Source organism: Pagrus pagrus, assembly GCF_965226575.1.
Source record: "Pagrus pagrus genome assembly, chromosome: 6".
In the NCBI taxonomy this organism is placed as follows: Eukaryota; Metazoa; Chordata; class Actinopteri; order Spariformes; family Sparidae; genus Pagrus; species Pagrus pagrus.
The window spans coordinates 22,386,845-22,409,290 of record NC_140190.1 but is presented as its reverse complement, the minus strand read 5'-3'; the positions used below and the strand labels follow the sequence as shown (position 1 = coordinate 22,409,290).

The 22,446-nt window shown below is 40.8% G+C and overlaps 1 protein-coding gene across 1 annotated transcript in view; it reads left to right on the top strand.

The window, feature by feature from the left end:
• Positions 1-4,766: 4,766 nt before the first annotated feature.
• pde4ba (phosphodiesterase 4B, cAMP-specific a) overlaps positions 4,767-22,446 on the top strand; it is a 180,512-nt gene continuing 162,832 nt past the window's right edge. Inside the window, exon 1 of the mRNA XM_084355859.1 lies at positions 4,767-4,976. The gene's annotated coding sequence lies outside the window, so the exon portion shown is untranslated. The remainder of the gene's footprint in view (positions 4,977-22,446) is intronic.

Sequence of the window (22,446 nt, the reverse complement as noted above, 5' to 3'; positions counted from 1 at the left end):
TGCTAAGAATGTACTTATGGTAAAAAGTTAAAGTATTCTGGTGATTTCAATATCTAATTTCATGCATTTCTGACATTGTTTCACTGTGACGGAATGAAATATTCTAACCAGAGGCCGTTATTAGCTCACTCAGACTAATAAGTATGAGACAGTTTGAGGTGGAGACTCGTCGTGTTCTCGTCTATACTCGTTAGCTGTGTGGGTCTTCCTGTAAATATCACAGCTGACTGATCAGTCAGTCATCTTGGCTTGCTGAATTGTGCAGCATGGATGTTACGGTTGACCCTATCTGCATTCAAATGAGACAATGTTTATGAGCTCAGGGAAGATGCAGCGACGGCAACAGCGCACCAGATGTATTATTATATACATGCACACAGGAATTGGTCCTGTAATTGGCTGCGCAATTTAAAAATCAACCTCTCCTGCTAACATCTTACCACCTCATTTCTCACAATGCTAAGCCTTAAATACTTTATTTCCACAACTCTGCCTTAACGCTTAGCACTCCCACATGTGTGATCCTGAGGGGCTTGAGAGACATGATACTTGACAAGAGAGGCTAAAAGGGTCAGCGATTCCGGAAATGAGTAAATAACATTTGTGGTCGATAGGCTACCGCATTGTTTCCAAATCCTCATTTCAACAGAAACCTGCTCCTGGGGTCGCCTGAGGAGATTAGACATGCTTTGTGTGGCAGAGAGACAAGGGATTTACAATAAAAATGGAAAAAACCAAATCCCTCTCTGTGAGGGAGAAAACAGGAGTGCCATAATGAGCACTAATATATTCGTAAAAAATCTAACGCCAGTCAGTCACAGGCTTTCAACTCAAGGCTGAATTTGAAAGCCTACTAAACAAGCAATAATATGTTCATGTCTCTGTTTTAAATACTCTTTGTGTTGCTCAAATCCGTCTCGACCTTGAAATGGCTAACATTCCTGTTCTTGGCTTAAAGTAGAAATTCATTTCAAGTCTAAAGCTCATCTAGTCTGAAATAGGATTCACGAGTAATTGAGACTGTCCTCCCAAGAGAAATGACAACATCAGTCACTTCAGCAAATCCGCCCAAAAGCACTTATGTTTACATTCAACTGTAAAAGCCCTCTAATGTCTGTAGGAATCATGACTTGTTCATTGGAAACAGCAGGAATTGCCACAAAACTCTGGCTGTATAAACCATAGACAGAGCTTCCGGCTCTGACAAGCAAAGCCAATGCAAAGTGCCTGCATTCTGTCTAATGGCCAGCAGGGGGCAACTACACTGGTTTCATAAGTCACAAGTCTAATTGTGTGTAAGCTTATGAGAAAGTGACCCGAGTTCTCACTTGATTTGTAACCTCAGTGAACAGTTTCCTAAAGTTTATTGTCACAATGGCTCGTTTTAAGTCTTCCTCAATACAAAATGATGTGGGTTTTAAAGCAGCAATGTTTACAAAACCATATAATGCAGACCTTAATTCTGACGTTTGGGTTGCATTTGTTAAGATTTTAGAAAGTTGTTGTTGATAGTAGTGTCAGAACCTTATGGAGTGCATGATCAGCTAACATATTTTTTCATTTAATATGAAGTAGTAGAAGTGCTTTTTGAAGACATTTGTTGTCATTATCTCACTTATTTTGCTTGTAGCAGAAAAGCAGAGGTTGAACAAAGATTCAGACTTTCTTTTGTACATATTGACGATCAAAAACCCAGACTTACATTGTTTGGCCATACCAAACACGCGTACTTAAATCCCGGTTAATTTTAAGTTGATTTTGTCCACCTGTAGTTTGACAGTATGCAGGTTTTGCGTTTCTTATGGAAAAGCTTCCCCGCAGCCTCTTTGGTTAATGTAGGTCAGTAAATGTGAGCTCCAGTGGATTACATAAGACAAATGTCACAAACTCTATGTACTTTACGGTAAGAGTCATCTTCTTTTAAAGCCACAGAAAAATTACAGTCCGTGGTTCAATGATTAGGAGCAGTGAATGTGTCAAAGGGCTTAATGATCAGGGACAGACTGGAGACAGCATATTTGGAGTAATCACAAACAAAATGACCTGGTGACCTGGTGGCACACACATGTTATCAGTTACACATTTATTACAGAGAACTTCCTGAACATGAGATCAAACACTGACAAAGCATAAAATATGAACTCACAAGAGAGTAATGTTGTCCTTTTTTTTCCACATTATTCTTCCTCTCTTTGACTAGAACAGCACACGCTTACAACACAGATTATTTACTGCAACATGGGAATCTCTTCATCTCTTCATCAGGAGCTGGAAGAGGAGGCAGATGTAAATTATAGGTTGTGGGAATTCACTGAGCTCCTTCATGCTGCTGAAAAGTTAATAGCCCTGGTGGTACTAATCATGCTGCGAAACAACAGGGGTGAGAGAGAGAGAGAATCGTCTTGACATTATGTGCTCACAATCATGGGATTTCATTCACGTTCACATGCCTGTGTTATATAAAACATCTCATGCAGTTGTGGAGTTGGCTAAATCTCTCAGGACAAAGTGGAGCAATGTCTGAGAAGATATATGAGGGTCTGTTATTGGGACTGAGAACTGCACAGTAGTTCACCAAGTGCACAAAGAGCAACTGTTTTCCCGTGGAAGCTGTTTGCTTCAGTAAATCTTTCAATTTCATCTCTTTGTGTTCAGTGCAGAGAGGTGGACGTGTTTAGCCTTGCTCGGCACAAAGAATGGATCCAAGTAAAAGTGCATCTAAGAGCTGGGTTTACACTGAAAACAGCCAATGTCAATAGCAAGGCCAAACTTTAGAGCCGTCGCCGGGCTCAGCTGCACACATTTCAGTGTCATTGTTGACTCCATCAAAAGTCAGAGATCCACATAATGGCTATACTTCACTCTAGAGGCTTGTCTGTAGGAAAAACACAGATCTTCTCAACACATTTGCCAGAGAATGTGTTGGCAAAGTTAGGTTTCTGCAAAATCAAAGATAAGTTAAAACATTATGTTTCCACAAAAACCACACAGTAAGGGTTACTCTTTCATTACGCCATACTAGGGCAGATTTTAGATTCTTTGAATGCATTTTTAACAAAGCGAAGCTAATTGTTTTCCCTGCCTCTCTCTAGTCTGCAGGGCCACATTTTAAAACCAGGAAGTGTAGATGGTCCAGATGTTTTCAGCAGTGTTTCCAGGACTTGCCTTCTTGTGACTGTCAATAGCCAGATGTTTTGAAAAGCTTGTAACATTACATAAAATGGCACTGTGTTCGAAAGCAGTCTGTTGCAGCAGCTGCTGTGTTTTTTTTTTTTGTAGGCTGTTTTGCTCCATCCTTGGAGGGTCGTTGGTTCGATTCCCAGATCCCCTGGCTGCACATCAAAGTATCCTTGCACAAGACACGGTTTAAGAACATTGTGGGGTGGTTTGGATGAAATGTTGTATTGCTCCTGATGAGCAGGTTGGCCCGTTGCATGGCAGCCTTGAACGGGTGAATGTGTGGTTCATAGATGAGAAAAGGGGTAAATGCAAGTCAATTTACCATTCATCATGCCAGCGGCTCTGGAAAAGACAGGTTATAACATTGTTATTGATTGAGCCTTTTTTTTTAAGCCGATGTCCACTGGGTGCAGATGTAAATATAGACGGTCCAGACATTTTCAAGCAGTCTGGGTGCAGTCGGGTATATGATAAAAGCGTGTACCAAGACGGGGAAAAGATTAAAAGGAATTTATTAGGTTGCTGTGGTACAGTAGTAGGCGGTGGAGGGAGGCTCAGGCTTGTTGCTCAGCAGGTGGAGCAGCTGGGGCTCACGATGTTGAAGGCTGAGGCGTGGTGGAGGCACAGGTGAGCGAGACTCGGAGAATCCAGTGTTTAGTTACTAGTTACTTTGCAGATTCAGATTATTCGGTGTTTATGGCTGTTAGTTGTGACGCGTTACCAATCAATGTGTGAGCGGACGCTGCATCAGAGCCAAAGTAGCACATTTTTAAATGATTCTTTTTCCAGCAATCGGAAAAGTTAATTAATATCGGCCCAATAATCGGTCAGGGCCGATAATCGGTCTGCTCCTGGTAAATATTGATGCATTACTGTGTGATTCACTTGAGGTTAATAAAGGTGGAACTTATTTCAGAATTGTCTAGGATCAATAGTCTTATCTCACTCTTAAATTTTGCATCATATTTTATTTTTTTAATTATATTTTGTGATATTAAACTCAGCCACTTCCACCCTCCCTTTAGATGATGGCATACTGTGTTATGTTAATATTTACAATATTCACATTGCATTTAGTAAATTATAAAATATTTCATTACTAAACGTTTAAAATGTACAGCTGACAGTTGAACCAAACCTCCTCCACTGACGATTTTAATGAGAGTAAATGTTTGGTCATGGTCTCGTTGAGGCTTCAGTCTGCTGAACGCTGCTCAGTCCCTCACTGACAGATCTCTGGTCCCCCTCCACAGAGATGCTCTGATCGTCTCTCTCTCTCTTGTTCTGCCTCTCAATTGGTCCACGCTCCTCGTCTGCCAGGAGGGAGGAGGAGGAGGAGGGATGGTCGGAGAGGGGAACACCGAGTTGATGCATTTGATACCCGAGAGCCCTCAAACCCCCCACAAGCACAAGCACCTCGCTCCTGGGAGGAAGCCTGTGAGACGGGAACACGGAATGCAACCGGGACGAACAGGATCGAGCCTCTTTAACGCGGCACTTTTGGTTCAGTTGTGTCTTAAATCTCGGGAGAAAAGTAGACAAGCGAGAAACATCTGATCATGTGAATACCAAAAAAAAACCAAAAAAAAAAAAAAACCCGACAGAGGAGTGTTGGATTACAGCTGTGTGGAGTAAACACATCCCAGCAGAGGATGGAGAAGGTACCCGCGGATACGGAATAAAAGACGCTGTGGTTGATGCGGTGACAGCTGCTCTCTCCGGTCCGAGCACAGCGCGCTGGAGGCGTCGGGATTCCCTTTGTCCCCCACGTGTGGATGAGCTTTGGAGAAGACAAGGTAACCGAGAAGCTTCTGGTTTCAGTCGAGTCAGATTTACATTATTTTATTTTTTTATTTAATTTGCTAGACGAGCTGGCGTTTTGATCTGACAGTGGAGGAAAGGGGGCTGGATGAAAAATGGGCTGTTGGAGATGTTTGGCTGGCTTTGTTTGGCTCCTGTCATCGACAAGTTCAGCCTTTCACCCAGGTGTTCCCCACCTTTCTTTGACTGGCATAAAGGCAGGCTGCATCCTGTCAAAGCAGGCAGCTGAAACATTAAAAATCAGGGTAATGCGATTCAGCCTTGACTTCAAAATACTCTCACATATTGACTTCAGGCATTTTAAATCTAAATCTGTCCATTTCATATCACCAGTTTGCCTTACATCTTTCTTAAATAGCTTTAATTTCTAATTGGATGCTGGTGTATGATTTTCTGACATGACCGTACACCTGCCAGTCAGCCCCAGTGCCAGTGATGTACATGAGATATGTCAGGGTCATATTTCCATCTCATACCAAGCGTCATCCACAGCTGCCTCAGTACCTTGCAGGAAGGTGCTGTTAGTCCCAGCAGGAGACACACTGACCATGTGGGTGCTGCCTGAGTGTTGACCTGACCTGCTTTAAACAAGTGTATTGTGCTCTATCATAACCCTTTCTCATCGTCCAGTCTTAACTCCTTTGTCCTGTGAAGACTGATCTGAATAAATTCCCTCCTGTTCCCAAACATAGAGAGCTGTCAACACGTCTGCATGTCACTGAGCTTGGCAACTTGACTTCCAGTCTTGCAGAGAGCAGCAGCCTTCCTGTCGTGCTGTTTTTTGCTCCTGGCTTCAAGTACAATGATGTTTCAGATCTTTCGACTGACTTCGCAGACAGATCGGTCTCAGCCTGTGTCTTCTGAGGTGGCATAATTTGCGTTTTATAAAATCTACAAATGAGAGCGTGATAGGATGAGGATTTAATTCGATCATGGACTGTAATGGAGACTTGGTACATTGGGAATTCCTCACAGGTTAGAGAGGCAGTGTGGGGACTCCCACAAGTGACAGATCCAAACCAGCAGGGTGTCCTGCTTTGTGATAGAAGCTGTGAACAACAGATAAATCAGCCTGCTGATGGACTCGCTGCCAGGCGTTTTTCCTTTCTCCAGTAGCTCTCACTCTGTTTTTGTCATTTCTCTCGTCACCCCTTATCCTTCTCACATACCTCGGATTCTGCAACGTATAGATGCCTTGGTACTCGCCATGCTTCCCTGCTCGCCTTCGACTCCTCTTCTTTTAAATCCTCCAGCTCTGCTCACATTCCACATCTCCAGCCTCTTTCTCTGTCTCGCTGGATGGAAGAACTATGTGTGACATTATTTCTCCATACCAGTCGTTCCATCCAAAACCCAGGGTCTATCGATCTGTTGGCTTACACCATGTTTAAATGTGGAAACCCATTGATCTGTGAGCAGAGCTCTTAGTGGAGGAGATGCGCCACTATATTCACTCCTGCAGCACGTGAAGAACAGCGTCTATTACTGACTGTCGAGATTGACTCGTGCTATTTACAAATATTTAATTGGTTTCATTAGGGGGCTGAAATTGGTAACACTGACCCACTTTGAGATTGTAATTGAGCACTTTATCATTTGATCGCGTTAAAAAAATGTGTGTTGGTTACACGGTACGCTGCCAACCATTTGGATATTTATGACAGTAATAACATGTACACTAATTTAACACTCGGCATGCATCCCAACCAATCAGCCTGCTTTGAATCACGTACTGCACATTCCGTACCGTAAGTGGGTACGCTGCTATTCTGTTCGCATGACTAAAAAACAGCCTTTGAGACACAGACGAAAACCTGGTGGTGCCTCCGTTCATTTGTCATGTCCGAGATGTTTTATTTATTTATCGATTACTTTAAAGAGAGTGGGCCCGTGCGCTCACCTTTTTATTGTGTAGCTGGAGAGAGGGAGAGACGGTCTACTCCCCTTGCTGGGTGAGGTGACACAGGAGAAATGGCTCCTGCAGGATTTGACCCAGAGTAAGTCACTAACTCCTGAGGTGACTGTTTGATTAGGTCTGGGCACTGCGCTCCAGTTCCCAGTGGAACCAGCTGAGTCCTGACTACTGTCATGAATCACCTCCTGTACGGGGGATGGACACCAACGGCAGTATGGCCAAACTACATGTTTTGAGATCTATTTATGTTATTAAATTTAAAACTGAAAACATCCACTGAGAAGCGCTTCTGCCCGACTCTTCCAGGTCAGAGCAGCTGTTGAGTGCTTGTGTGACTCAATAGATCATCAGACTCCTGAACCCTTGTGAACTGCGTTTCGTACTTATGTGGGTGTTGCTTTTGTTGGCCTATTTCTTTTTATTCGTTTATATATTAATTTTGGGAGAGCAAATAGTGGAGAGATAATAGGAAATAAGTGAAGAGAGAGATGAAGACTGATGTGCAGCAGAGGTCCCCGACTAGAGCAAGACCTGGGACTGGTTGACGCCTTCACCCCTAAGGGCCCAATCAGACAAAATGCACTTCATGCAGTGAGAGGCATATTTTCCCAGTTGAATTCTACAGTCAGTAGGCGTTTTGTGTGCTGCCTATGTGCCTTGGATGCCTCGCGGTTTCACACGCCTGGAGAGCCTTGTGTTTTGCACGCCTTGAGGAGAACAAATTTCACCTCAGACCAGAAAAGCGCTTGACGCTATTGTCAAACTGTCCTTGACGCATCCTTAAATAAATATAATAATATTAAGCCTAATAATAAGCTGGTGATACTCTGTGACTTCTCCTCGGATTTCCTTTCCCTGTGTCCAGCGTACTATTTGAGAACAGCCTCTCACCCTCAATCGGAGCCAGAGCTCTTTTATACATGTGTTGTTTATCCACACAAGGTGGCTAACTAGCTTCCAACTGGGAAGTTATCTACTTCTAAATTGCAATACTATTGTAGGGGTGACAATACAATGACAATTGATTGAAAAAAAATAATTATCAGCAATGTGGATATAATGTACTGTATGTAGCCTTTAAAACCAGGAAAATCCAACACTGATACTTGAATAACGATATCCAAAATCTAAGCTGTTATATATGTTAAATCAATTAAATTCAGCATTTAGAAGTTTGATGTCTCTAAACACCTGCCTTGTTTTTAAGTTTGAATATCATAATCCGCTTAGCGAGACTTTAGTTAATCTATTCAGGCGTAGGAAGGGGAATGTCAGGAGTAAAGGAGAAGACTGTCAATCATTTATCACACATCCTACTCAAAATCATTTATCTAGGGGAAATGCATATCATACGACAATCAAAGACGTGAAACCGTGGGCTGCCACAGCAAGGTAAGAAGAAGTGAGAGATTCTGCAAGGCGACTTCTTACCCCAGGAGGATTTGCTCGGTTATACTGGATGTCCTCTCTGGCAACACCTTACTTCCCACTCTTTCAGCCGCACACTTTCACACCTGGTAGCTGCACAATATTATACCCGATGAAGATTGGCTGCCTGCATCTGGTCGTCTTCAGCAACACCTTGCTTCGCAGCTGCATATTTTCCACACCTCAAAGGTGTTTATGTATGCTGTTGGCCACAGAGAAGCTCCAGTCTGCAGGAACAATTACTGAACCTCATTGTTTATTGTTGACTTAAAGCAGGAACATGTGCTTCTTCACTCAGTTTACACACATTTTGAGTCAGCCCTGTTTCTGAACTGCTTAGCTCTCATTTCATACATGTGATATTCATCCCTTAATAGAAATCTCAACAGTTTTTCTTTCTGTGCAGCTCCTACCCCCCATTGCCTGCCCGTCACTCCGCCGCTGCCGTCATCCTGTCATTTTAATTGCAATATGGATTAACTGAACGTGCAACTCAGTGGCAGAGCTCAATGCTGCTCTCACAGGGGACATAATTAAAGGTCAGGTCAGTTTCTGAGGCCCTTAGTGACGATGGTGCATCCTACTTGATTTGCTTGTATTATATTGTGTTAATTAAGGAGTAGATGAAGCCAATACATGTGTTATTTAAACATGATTTAAACAAGCTATTTTTTCTTTGGGTGACACCGTCACTATATTTGTCCTGGCTTTTTTTGGAAGCTGGTTGAATACTCTTGGCAGAACCCCCAGACAGAAGATGCATCTGCTGAATATCCCTCACTCAGAGAGCTGGTTTAAAAATGAAATAAAAACAGGCCGACGTGGAGCAAAGCCAACAGCTAATTATCCCTGTTTTGGGGAGTTAACAGGGTGGAGATATTAGACTTGTTTACATGTACACAAATCTGCGACTGCTTGTGGTTTGTAACCATAATCTGCCTGCTGCTGGTGTAGATGGGTGTTGTTTTTCTTGAGTGTGTTGTGTCAGATCTTTAAGTTTTATACATGAGCCCCCAGGACGGAGTGTTGATGTTTATGTCCTCCACACACACTGTGTCTCATACAGTATGTGAGCTGTTGATACAGCTGCTCATGATGTCTGTGCATGATAGTCTGAGGTACTGCCAATTCCAGTGTTGCAGAGTAGTAAACGCAATGTTATTAAATTAGTAGCTTAACTATATTTTGCAGTAGCTTGCTGGTAATTGAACTAAATCCACATTTTCATTTATTATCTATAAATACCCTGGTAGCTAACTACTGAAACAACAAACTATTTGTGGCCTTGAAAGGAGGGGAATAATCTTGTGTTTTTATTTTTCCAATTCAGAGCCGGTATTTCTTGCTGTTTCTCATAAAAAAATAGGCACTTTAATTTTTTGGTTTATGTATGACCTGTGAACAAATGGGCCCTTTTTGATCAAAGTCATTGGAGTTGCATTCAGTCACATCTTATATCACATGGAGCCTACACTGTCGATTTCGTTTCCTCTCGTCAGAACAGTTTGAACTACCTTTAGCTTTGTAGCTTTAGCTGACAAGACTAGATTTCTCCCTGGGGTAGCTTTGCTGTAGTTCAACTTCTTCCGTGTGAAGTAACCTAACTGGTAGCAATGCTTTCAAAGTAGCTTCCCTGACATTGTTCACCAGTTGCAGGTCAATAAATGAACCTTACTGAATGTCATCACTTTAGAGGCAAGCTGACATCATAGCGTGATCAGGAAGGAGGCTTGTAGTTGTGTAGACAGTCGACCTAACATGGATTTCCCAGGGTTAATTTGATCAAGATGTTCTTATGTCACCTTACAGTTGAGCCTTTTCTGCCTTTTTTTTGCCTCGCTTAATACTGCTATCTTGATTTGTGCAGACTCAAGTCAATGAAAACCAGTTGAGGTAAAATGTAAATTAAGATAAAATGTGTCTAAAAGTAAAATGTGTGGCATAAATCCAGAGAATCTACATAATAATGAAATTGTTTAACCCACTTGGCCTCACTGGCAGTTAATTCTCCAACGATCTGCCGAGGGAGTTTGTTTCACACATCAGGTTTTTTATTTGGCTGCAAGCAGGATGCCTTTTTAACACATTTAAATGCATTTCCTATAAAATATAATGGAAAAGTGGCAGTCGCAGTTGACTGTCAGCTAGCCACTTTGAGTGTTTCGAATTGGTTTGTCTCGCTGCGTTATGCATAATTTCTGCGAGCAGATTGAGAGAGGCAATCCACTTTCCCACTTTGGCCAATGAAGATGTCATCCTCACATTTTTCCTGTCATTCCAGATATGATATAGAAGTTTATTTAAACAACAGGCCTTCAATCTTCCTCTTCCCGTAGCATCCATTTAGAAATCTCCAGATCCATCCGGCCACCGCTGCATCATCTTCACTGGGCCTTTTTAAAGTGGGCTTTCACTTGTCTGCTCGGTAGAGACATGGCAGGCTAATGCCCACAGCTCTGTAGGCCAAATGGAATTGATATATAATGGCGGATATGCAGGAGGAGCGTAGACAGCTGTTTGTGTACGTGCATTAGTTGAGACAAAATGTGAGAAAGAAATGGAGGGTAAGAGGTTGTCAGGCAACCATAATTACAACAGTGACAGTCGGAGCACATTTCATGATAATTGTGTTTTTGTTGTTAAGTACAGAGCAGCCTGAAATATTCTCACTTTCATTAACATGTCAGTACCTTAAGATCTACACCATTTTATTCTGTGAGATCCAGCTGAAAGTACGTTCTGATATGATATAATTATATATGGGAAGATATTGGTTTGCTGCTTACATGCTTAGAAACAAGAGTTATCAAATCACAGCACATGTGTGTTCTGAGCCAATATACTTAAGTGCAATCAAGGAGTCAACTGAGCTGAGATTAAAAAAAATGATTGTAAATGATGTAACTAGGGATGGGAGGATATTAAAAAGATTTTTTTTATCATGGATGGCAATAAAAACACTCCGTACAAGTTGAACATGGTGAGTTTCCATTATCGGGTTGATCAGGAACCAGGATAATCGTGATAATCTACACATGAGTGACTGTCAAGCTCAATACCGTATTTTCCTGTTTTGACTCCCTGATTTATTTTTGATTGGCACAAATCTTTCAAATATACAATTGGATGTGTTAAAAAATATGATTAAAGAGCGAGAGAGAGATGAGGTGCCCATAACCTTATTTTCATGGTTAGCAGGATGATACGGTGCATGAGAATTATTTTGGCCTTGATAATCGTGACATAAAAACGCCTAGATGTGACTAGAAATTACATCATCCACAGATGGTTGAATTCTACATGTGAATTGGTCCTTGCACACATCGAAAACAGTCTCACAGCAAGGTGCAGTAGCAGCTCTTAAAGGGGCTGTATTTAACAATTTGTAGCAATTTACATGAATTAACAACTTTATTATTGGTCATATGGGAGCAGATTGTAACGTGATGTGATAAATTAGCCCTTCCCTGTCTCTCTCGGTTGCCTTTGGGTCCGTCGGATTGTCCGTGACATTAAAAAGGATGTGACTCAAGCATGTTTTCAGTTAGGGCTGCACAATTAATTGCAAAATAATCGGAGTCCCTATATGACTGAGTGCAATATCCATATCACAAGAACTGCAGTTCTTTTATAAAGGTAACGTGTCACAAAACAGTGTTTTAATGAAATGTTGTAGTGCTGCAGAGATGCTCTGGCCTGCAGAGCTTGTTCTACAGATGTAATAAAACATGTTTGTTTGGTGGACACAGAGAAATGCCACGTCATCATGATTCTACTAGTTTTTTCAATGACAATGAAAATTGTGATGTAAAATTCAATCATCCATAATAATAATGAATTATATCACAATATCTGTCGAAATTATCGCAGTATCACTTTTTTACGATAGTGTGCAGCCCTATTTTCAGTGCATCGCCTGAGTGCCTCTCTCTGCTCGACTCACAGAGAGCAACAGTAGCTAACTTTAGGTTATAAGTGGAGTCCGCTAACATAAACTAAAGACCGGTTCCACAGAGATGGTCCCACATAACCTTCATCAGCATATGCAGTTTGCTCAGTTGTTTTGTGATATTTAGTGTAAATTTTCATTGTTGGAGCACTTTAAGGACTTCTTGTCGATGATGGCTGAAAGAAATTGAGGTTCCGAGTTCATTTTTGACTTTGGAATAGAAATTACAACACATGGATCATTTAATGACTTTTTTAGAGCTTTTGTTCAAATCATACTGTACGTCCTTCGTCAGCAGAGCCAAACAATAACCAAAAACTGATGAAAAGGCGGAGAGCTATCTAAGTCTTCTGATACAGTAAATGTGTCTTTGACCCATTTTAAAGGCTGCAGCTGTAAGATGCCTGCTTTTTTGTCCCGTCCAATCGCTGCTTACTAGCCCTTAAACTGTTATTTTCTTGTAGGTCACAAAATGTGGGTGGTCCATTTATAGCATCCAGTGTAGACTCCCAGTTCATCTTGTGTTTACTGAATTCGGTCCAGTTCTTCGGTCTCTTTTTTCTTCTCACTCTCTTTTGTCCTCTCCACTCCTCTCTGTCTCCCTGACCCTTGACAGTGATTTTATGAATATCACAAACCAATGTGAATGATCTTGGTTATTCATTTAATCAACAATAAAACAAAAGGACTCTCTCTCCCTCCCCTCTCTAATCGACTTTGAAAGAGTCTTACCCTCAATAAGCTGACAGAGATGAATAAGAGAAGAGATGAGCCTGATAATTGAGAGTAATTAACATGCCGAGCAGCTCATGTCTTCTTGTTCAAGAGAGGCGGCGGCTAAAACTGATGAGGAGATCGAGGGATACGACTGTGTTTGGTTTCCTGTGTACGATCCACTTGGTGGTGACAGAATGGAGGTACAGTTCGAATGAACACAGATTGTCCTCTAAGCACTGCCTTCAATTTGAAAATGTAGTGTTGCTATGAACTGTTTAGACAAAGATCATAAATCTAAAAAATCTAAAACAACAGAACAAACAGATTGCTTTTCAAACAAGGCCCAAATTTAGCTTCTGTCTCTTGACCTCTATTTTTATCTGCCCCTCTAACATCTCTGTAGGAGGTTGGGTTGTTGTATGTCATGTGTGTAGTAGGTGCACCTGCACTCTGTTTGCTCTTTCCAAACTAAGTATCATCTTAGGCAGAATTAATAGGATCTAAGGTGCCTAAGCAGCTTAAAGCTTCATCCTGTTCTGCTTGCCGCCTTCTGCCTCTTTCTCGTTAAATTAGCACTTTTTAGACATTGAGAGGAAATCAATAATCCATGATTATCATCCGTGCTGAGCACACAATGATTATCTGGCAGATAGACGTCTCGCACAGCAGACATTTTTACTTGTGCAAAACAGGTGCAATTGACAAGAAAGCTACAGTCATGCTACTGGTTCTGTGAGGAGTACTGAGGCTCTGTGGTGCTTTGAGCTAAATCCTGTAACATCTCACATTGAGAATGCCGACATGGTGATGCTCCACAAGTTTAATGTTTTACCAGTTTAGATAGAGCCCGACCACTTTATTGGTTGTAGGATATTATCAATGTAATGGTATCAAATATGTTCTCTGATGTGCTGAAACATAATCTAATTTACAATTGTTAAGTTAAATCTTTCACTGTGCTGGTGTCATTTTAGGCAATAAAGTTTATTTTTTATGAAAAATATATTTCAAAAAATATTATTTTCATATATTTTTCTGAAAAATATCTGTCTTTATAACATATCTTTTTCACAAGTGATTGACAACCGTATTTGAGAGATCATTGCAAAAAAAAGTGTGTATATCGGCTGAAATATTGATATCAGAATTTCTTACTTCCCAATATTTATATTGGCATCTGCCCCTAAAATCGAATAGCCTGTGCCAGCAGTAGAGTAGGCTGCAGTTTTTCATGATTTGACCTGAATACTACTTTCTTTCCAAGTACTTTTAAAGGTTAATGTTACAAAACAATGCAAAAATGAAGCTAGTGGCTGATAACAGTTAATGTGGGGTAAACACAGTTTGATTAATACGATTATTTAAACTTAGTTAAAATGGTTGTCAGGTTGGTTGGATGTTAGAAGTTTTTGCTCATAAACCTGAACCAATAACCTTGTTATTGCATTAGAGGAAGAGGCTTATTAAAGTTGAAAGGCTTCTTCCTCTGAGGATCACACGTCTTTACAAAATTTCAGGGCCATTTAGAAATTGTTAAGATATTTCAGTCTGGATCGAAGTGTTGGACGACCCACAGACTGACTGACAGACCATATAAAGCCAGGCCACGTGGCTAACAGTCCAGCCAGAGGTTTTGCATACTGGCTCACCGGCATGACTCGATACCACACCTAAATGTGACAGAACTGACATTTATGGTTTCCATGGTATGAAAAGTCAAATTGCTATTACTTGATGTAATTCCTTAGTAATCTTCCGGCACACCCACACAAGATACAGTACATGACTGTACTGTATCTTTCAGTTTGTTTCCTGTTTCTTTATGGACCTGTAGTTTCGGGGAAAGATGGATTAACTCTTCATAAAGACACCAATGAAGAAATGATGGTTCAAAGTTGCATAACCTCAGCTGCCCTATTATATCCAGTGTAAATGTTACAACTTTTTAAACACTGAAAGTCAAATACTCTTTTCAGCTGTGTATTCTGTCTGTATATTTGCGCTGTTGTAATTGTAAGCATGAGCAGTGACGTGTATGGAATTAAAGCTGGGGCCTTCTGGGGAATATTGACAACGAGGGGATTAATCCATGACGACAGTCTGGATATGATTGTGTCAAACGCAAGTTGGTCCCATACATAATCCCATGTACAACGGATCGTGTGTGAAAATTGTATATAGTAGTACTTACCAGCTGAGTGGATGTGTGTGGAGAAAGAAATGTACGCAATGCCGTGCAAGTACAAACACAATGCTGAGATGTATCAGTCACGTGTGTTTCATCGAGGTTTCTGTTACACAATTTCAATCAAGCAATCAAACTGGATTCAAGGAGCACCTTTCATTCATGTTCGCGCAATTCGAGATGACAAAAGTAAAAGATTATATTAAAGATTAGAAGTGTGGATGATTTAGGGGCAGAAATGGAATAAAAGGAATATATAGAGTTGCATGTTGCACAGGAACTTCTGTTACAGTAACTAATAAGAACGAACAAACACAACTCTGGATCAAAAGAAGGCTTTTTGTGCTCTGTGTGTTTTTAGCGGCCACCATAAGGGAGGGTGAGGCGAGGGATGTTCAGTTGGTTGCAATCTGAAACTTCATTGCTAGATGCCACTAAATCCTAAATCCTGCACACTGGACCTTTTTAAAAGATAAGAATGTGAATAAAAAATATACTAAAAGCAATAAAATACAGTTAAAAAAAATGCCCATTCCATTTTTTATATACGTCTGAAAACATAACAAATGATAATAAAATACAAATGAAATTTGCAGTAAAAACAAAAGAAGAAAAAGAATAGTATAAAACAATGGTTAAACATTTTACGCAAAAGCTCAGCCAGGTTTAAAATAAACTTTTTAAATATTACTTCCTGAAACTCACAGTATGTAATTTGGGCCCATAAGATGTACTGTAAGTAGTGTGGGATCATGGGAGCTGCTGTCGTCATCGCTACCTAACCAGCCAAAAAACAACCATCGTTGATGATGAAAATCTATCTACAGTATGTGGCTCGGGCACAAATTCACAGATGAGTAATGTTTTAAAGTTAAATTCACATTATGTTAAGTCATGACTTCTCGCTGAGGTTATAGTGACAGTGAACCCCCCGTACCATGAATAACATTATAGATTTCTCTGGGTTTCAACAGTGTTGGAAACATTTGGTATGATGTACATATATCAACAAGAGAGTGTTACAACAGAGAGAGACAGTTTTTTTGGACATTTAAATGCAGAAATGTTACATATTCTATCTTAAATGGTCAAATAAAATCCATAACCTCAGGTCAGGGGAAAAAAAGCAATCTTAAAATTGTGTTTTTAAGATTAATTTGATAAGATTAATGTGTCCACCTTAATGATGCAGAGAAAGATACTATCAATATACTATTAATTTACCTTCTCCCAACACACACACAGTCCTGTAAGTCTGCTTTTATGTTTGCAAGATTATATACCCTTTGTCTTTCGCTCCTCCTCAGCCTCCATTGTTGCTCTTTCTTCATAATAAACGAAGCTGGTGTAAAGTCCCTCCTCAGTGTGTTTATGTTCTCCAGTGCATGCTCAACAAGAGTGCAGCCCTCACTGCTTCCCCTTCATTAGACTGACACTGCTTGAGGGAGTGCATTAAAAAAGGGACCCTAATCAAGTTTTTTAATTGTCTCAACAAATGAGAAAGTACTTACTTTCTCATAAGCTGATTTCCCCAAGACTTAGTCAAGTAGGGGTTGCCAGGCAGAAGGGTGACACAAGGCTGTGTGTGTGTGTGTGTGTGTGTGTGTGTGTGTGTGTATGAAATGACAACAGTCAAGTCAGGGTGTGAAAAGGGAGAAAATAAACACAGTGAAAAAAAGAGCTCATTAAGAGCACCCTGAGCACCAGTGTTATGTCTCACACTGATGAGCTGTGTGAGGAGGGAAATCTCCAGACAGAGTGGAGTGGAGCCAGCAGACCAAAGTGATTGTTGGACTAGATGGGAAATTTCTTTTTTTGGAGTTTTTGGAGATGTCACCTGTTCGCAAAGGAGGCTGAAATAAAAAATGTGCGCTTAAACACCAGTAGTCTATTCAAAATTAGTCGTGTGTGACATTGACTTAGTAAACCTGAGGTGTAATAAGTTAAAAAATGTGGGAGCAATTTCCACTGCTCAGACCTCTCGCTCTGTGATTTTTGTCCTCGACACTAGTCTCATGTGGGAGGCTTTTAGAGGCCGTAGGCTGCAGATTGATGTCATAACATAGTTTCACAAATATCCCTCCATCGTAAAGCACCTTCAGTGTGTCACCGATTCGTGCAAGAGCAAAGATCCTTTGTGTTTTTAGGTCAAATTAGAATAAAAAGCAACGTTGGTGTGTGTGGGTGAAAGAAATGATGATTGACTCAATCAGATACAAATTGCTGTATTTACTTAGGCCATATGAAATTAAAACATCACACACTGATACATTACTTTGTAACATAGCTGCCATAGTTCTACTGTTTCCTCTGTGATTATGGCATTGGAGTATAAAATGATTGCCATGGTGATAACACAGTTGTAAAATTCACCCTTATTATATTATAACCCACTGTGCAGTGTGGTTGCATTTGATAACTTCAACAGTAGCAGTAGTGGGTAGAATGGTTTGGTTCCCACCACTCCCGGCCAGTAGTAGTATCAGTAGCACTAGCAGCAGTAGTAATAGCAGTGTAGGTAGAGTGGTTAGATACTGCACTAGTGATAGTAGCAGTCATGCTATGGTTGTAGCTCGGGTGGTAGAGTGGGTTGTACAGTAATCAGAAAGTTGCTGGTTTGATCCACATTGAATAGCAGTTGTAGTTTGAGTGGTTCATTTCATACTACCGGTCTTGATCATGTGACAATGTTGTGTTTAAGGTTTGATTTGGGTTTCTGCACAAAAAAACAATGAAACATTGGTTGGTGTGGTATTTTTATTATTATGTATAGTTTGCAATTTTACATTTTTATTCCATACAATATTAGCTGGTTGACATCTCTGAACACAGGCTGACAATAGCTTTAGCTACAGCCCATGCATCAGTATTACTACTCACATCAGTTTATGTAGAAATAATGACTTATCCCTTTAAAGAGATGATGAAATCCTGCCAAGCTGCTCTGTGTCGATTTGATATTCTCCTCCAGTTACCAGTTGTAGACTGCTGCTCAAATACACTCACAAGGTTGTAACACTGAGGTTTTGTGAAACTTTATAATGCTAACTGATAACACTGTAAGATGTTTATTATTGTATATTTGCCTGTAGTAAGAAAATGTATTTGCATTTTCTCTATGTAAAGATGAAAGCCTTCTGGCTTTGTTGAAATTGAGCCCATAATATCACGATTTTTAAACATTATTTAACAAAATAAATAAATAATAATTTCTCAGTTTCACATTTGTAATAAAAATTCATCCAGAAAGTGTTTATTTTAGTGCAAATAAAGTGGAATTATCTGCTCCGAATGTGGACTGAATGTCTATTGTTCCCCTCTCCCTTTTTTTCCTCTCTGTGGTGTTTAATACGGCAGAATATCCTCAATATAATCTTTAAAATGTATCTAACTCTATGTTTGATTCGTGTTCTAACTCCTAACTTGTATTCAGGATCAGGTTTAATAAAGTGTAAGCTTGCATGTAAAGGGTGAGTTTGCACTGCTGAGTGTTTCCACGCGATTTGACAGGATTCAGAGTCTGTAGAGGATTAAATTGTTTACTAGGTGTGTTCTGAGTATTTATTAATGCTCAAGTATTTATTAATATAAGACCAAATCACAATATTCAAACAGTTCTGAGAATTTGGTTAAGCTTCTTTGTTTTGGCATCGCCTTATCAGTGTGTGCACACCTTCTCTTCAGTTTGCTTTCACTCACACACACATACGTAACCACGGTTTCCGTTATAACCAGTAATTACAGTTTGTTTTTTTCCCCCAGGAAAATCTGTTTAAGTTGACATATTTAAATCTCCCCGGTCATAATGTCCGGGTGAAATAATTCCCTCTAAGCACAATTTGAATTGTATTAAAGGTGCAATACGTGATTCTGGAGAAAGATAGTTGATTGTTGATTGAAACACGGATAATATTTGAGTGGATTTCTCCTGTTTGTCGGGTACATTAAAACTTTTGGATGGGCACCACGGGCACCGCAAACACACACAGACACACATGAAGACCACAGTGTCATGATCAAAAACACGATGTGATAACTTCAACATGAGGAGCAGTCGGTTGTGATCAGAAATCATGCTACAGAGCGAGGCATTGGATTAGGGTTGGGTGATGACAACCGAATAGGCATATAATGATGTCCACAGTGAGACATTGTTTTCTGGGGGTGGGTGGCGGACTTACTTTGTGTCTTTGATGCGGTAGTCGTATGTCTGGAGTTGCTTACCAGCAAGTGTAGTCATCGCCTCTATCTGTCTCACCGAGCCGAGTAAGCTCAAACTCCTGTCACAAGCTAAGGGACAGATCAACTCTCACAACGGTATTGGCCGAGAGTCTGGCGTACATCCCTGTGCCGATTTTAGAAGTGTTTGAGTCACCGCAGCACAAGCCCATAAGTTAGCTGGGTTCAGCCTCAGAAGCCTGAAACAAAGTTAGCCGGCAAGCTATACTGAGTGCGATTGAAAGAAACAAAGAAAACAGTAGAAAAGAAACCCCACTACCACCAGTGGAACTGAGCACCTTTGGTTTGCCTAACTGAGACGGTTTAATAAGGAAATAGTTGACATGGTGATGTAATGAGTTGGCCAGCAACAGCAAGCTATTTTTATTTTATTTTCCACATGTCACACACTCCAACAACTCCTACTTTACAGCAAAGGGACACACAACTTTTCTGCGCTCTCTGGTGGGGGTCAGCCAATCTACACTGGATGAAATAAAGCTGCTGTTGGATTGGATGGCAAATACAAAATCTTAAAGGACTCTGGGATGGGGCAGATTTCTTATTTTGGATTTGTCCACACAATATTTCATCTTCGTTGTTGTCTGCCTTTCGTCAGCCGGCATGACGCAAGAGCATGACAGCTCATAGTAAATCAATGAATGAATGCAGACAGACTGGCCGCTACTGCTGTGTTCCTGTAGTATTTGATTTTTCCTTCATTTCAATCTTTTCACTATTTTCACTGGGGCATTATTTCTGTTTCAAAAGTGCCATCAAGTCCGTCAACCACCCAGACTGGCCGTCACAAACGATCCGCCCCATGGAACACCAAATTATACTCAGGATCAACTCCTCAATTTAAACTAACGAAGAGCAAAAGGTAGAAAATGCCCAAACAGCTGACAAGCATACACATTCAGGCCCCAACTTAAGGTAACAGAAACATGGAACAGATGATGTGTAGACTGAGGGGTAGACAGCCGTCTGCTCAGATGCTGTTTCTCTTCCTCCGTCAAGTGTCCCGCTGCACTGCTCAGTCAGCAGGACAGGCAGGCAGAGCGCTTGTTATCTCTGCTCTATTAGTCTGATACACGACATGCTCGGTTGAAGCCTCCTTCCAATGACGTTGCTGCATGTGAACTAAAATGTTTGTCTGAGAGGAACAAGAGGAGACGTGGCAAGACAGCTCATCAAATTTTGCCGTAACGCTCATCTGAAATTGTCTCCCTGCGCGACATTGGAAATGAAATACCCGTGAAATGCAGTCTGGGGAATTGTTGAGTTTTTCAGGTATCACTGTGTGATCCATTGACTGACTGATGGCTCGGAGAGGAAATGTTTGACTTGTAGTCAAGCACCACTTAGGTAGGAATGAATAAAGCCGCTGTCTGGTTTACACAGTAAACACAGTCTGCTCCCTCAAACATTCAATGATCGGTGGCTGCAGCTCATACTCCAGGAATTCACTAAGCTGCAGACAGAGTCAAGAGGTTCACCCTGTTCATCTTGAATTGTGCGATTAATAAAAAACATAGACAATGACAGTTCGCCGACAGAAACGGGTGATAGGTGACGGCTACGACCTGCAAAGTCTGTTATTAAAAATTTGTAAAACTTTCCTTAAGACGTAGTTAACCTGCTGCCCAGGTGTCCCCAGGAAACATACTTACCAACCAAGAGGTGTCAAAAATATGAAAGGTTTGGAACCAAAGCTCTGTAGATCAAACCTCTTGAGAAAAATGTGGGATTAAAGGACTGTTTCCTGCATTCTGGTGAGATTTAAAGAAGAATAAGAATAAGAACAAAAGATTAAGTAAAATGCAACTACTTTTTTTGGTTAAATAATTTTGATTTAACCTTTGATTCTCAGAAAAAACAACACAGACCCTCTACTTAAATCTGTGGCATGAAGTAATATTAGCACGTTTTAATCTTTCATCCATCTTTTGCCCCCGCCCTGTAGAGATTTTGCACGCCACTGCCCTGTTTGTCAGCCTCTCAACGGGGACTGATGCGTTGCGACCCCCCGATTGACAGGGAATTCAGGAATTCTTGTCTCCAGGGCGTCTGAAATGTTTTTAAATATTCGTCCTTCTCTCCATTTCTCTGTGCGTCTTTAACTCACTGTGGAGCTTGAGGCGCAACAGTACAGCAGACTACATGTTGTAAAACACCAGAAACAGGTTGTGATAACGAAAAAGGGGAAAATGTGAAAAATTGTCACAAACTAGGAGAAAAACAGGACGGAAAGAGTATCTAATGTTGTCTTTGCTCCTTTGACTTCACTGGGCATCTGGACTGCGCTATAAGGGGCAGTGGATTTCATTGAGAGAAGTGCCTTTGCTGTACAAACATCGTGTTCGTGAGGTTGTGCTCAGTGGCACCGCCTCTGGCCCGTTCTCAGTTTGACTACGAGGTGAAGGGAAGGCCACGGCACAGAGGGCTTCCTCTTTGAAGACAGAGGACACTTTTTACTCGCCTACGACTGTTAATTCTGACCCATGGTTGGCGTGTTACTACATTTCCAAACTATTAAGTATGTATAGAAACACCTCACCAACACGTGCTTAAGAGATCATTTTGTGTCGTTAACATGCAGAGAACGTGTGTCTATGTGTGCTTGTCTTCTGTCTTCACACCTGTCTGCCTTAATTCTGTTAATTAGGCAGAAGTAACACTAAATATGATACCCCAAAACACACACACATCACACTCCTCGTAAGTGCCGTTGTGCATCATCCCCTGAGGTTACAGCACTAATTTGTGTTGATAAACTGCTTTCTACATCTGTGCCGCCGCGCACAATTCTCAGATCTGCTCCGAACAGAAAATGATTGTACCCTCTAATTATCTTTTAATAGGAATAATAACTGATCGTCATCCCTGCAGGGAAGCCTCGCCACTGATAGTTTCCTCTGTGAAATTATATTGAAGGAATTTTTAATGAATCACCCAATTTGTGTAATTCTGTTTAATGAGCTCAACAATTGTCAAACAAAACATTATTAAAGTAGTCTCAGAAAATCGTGT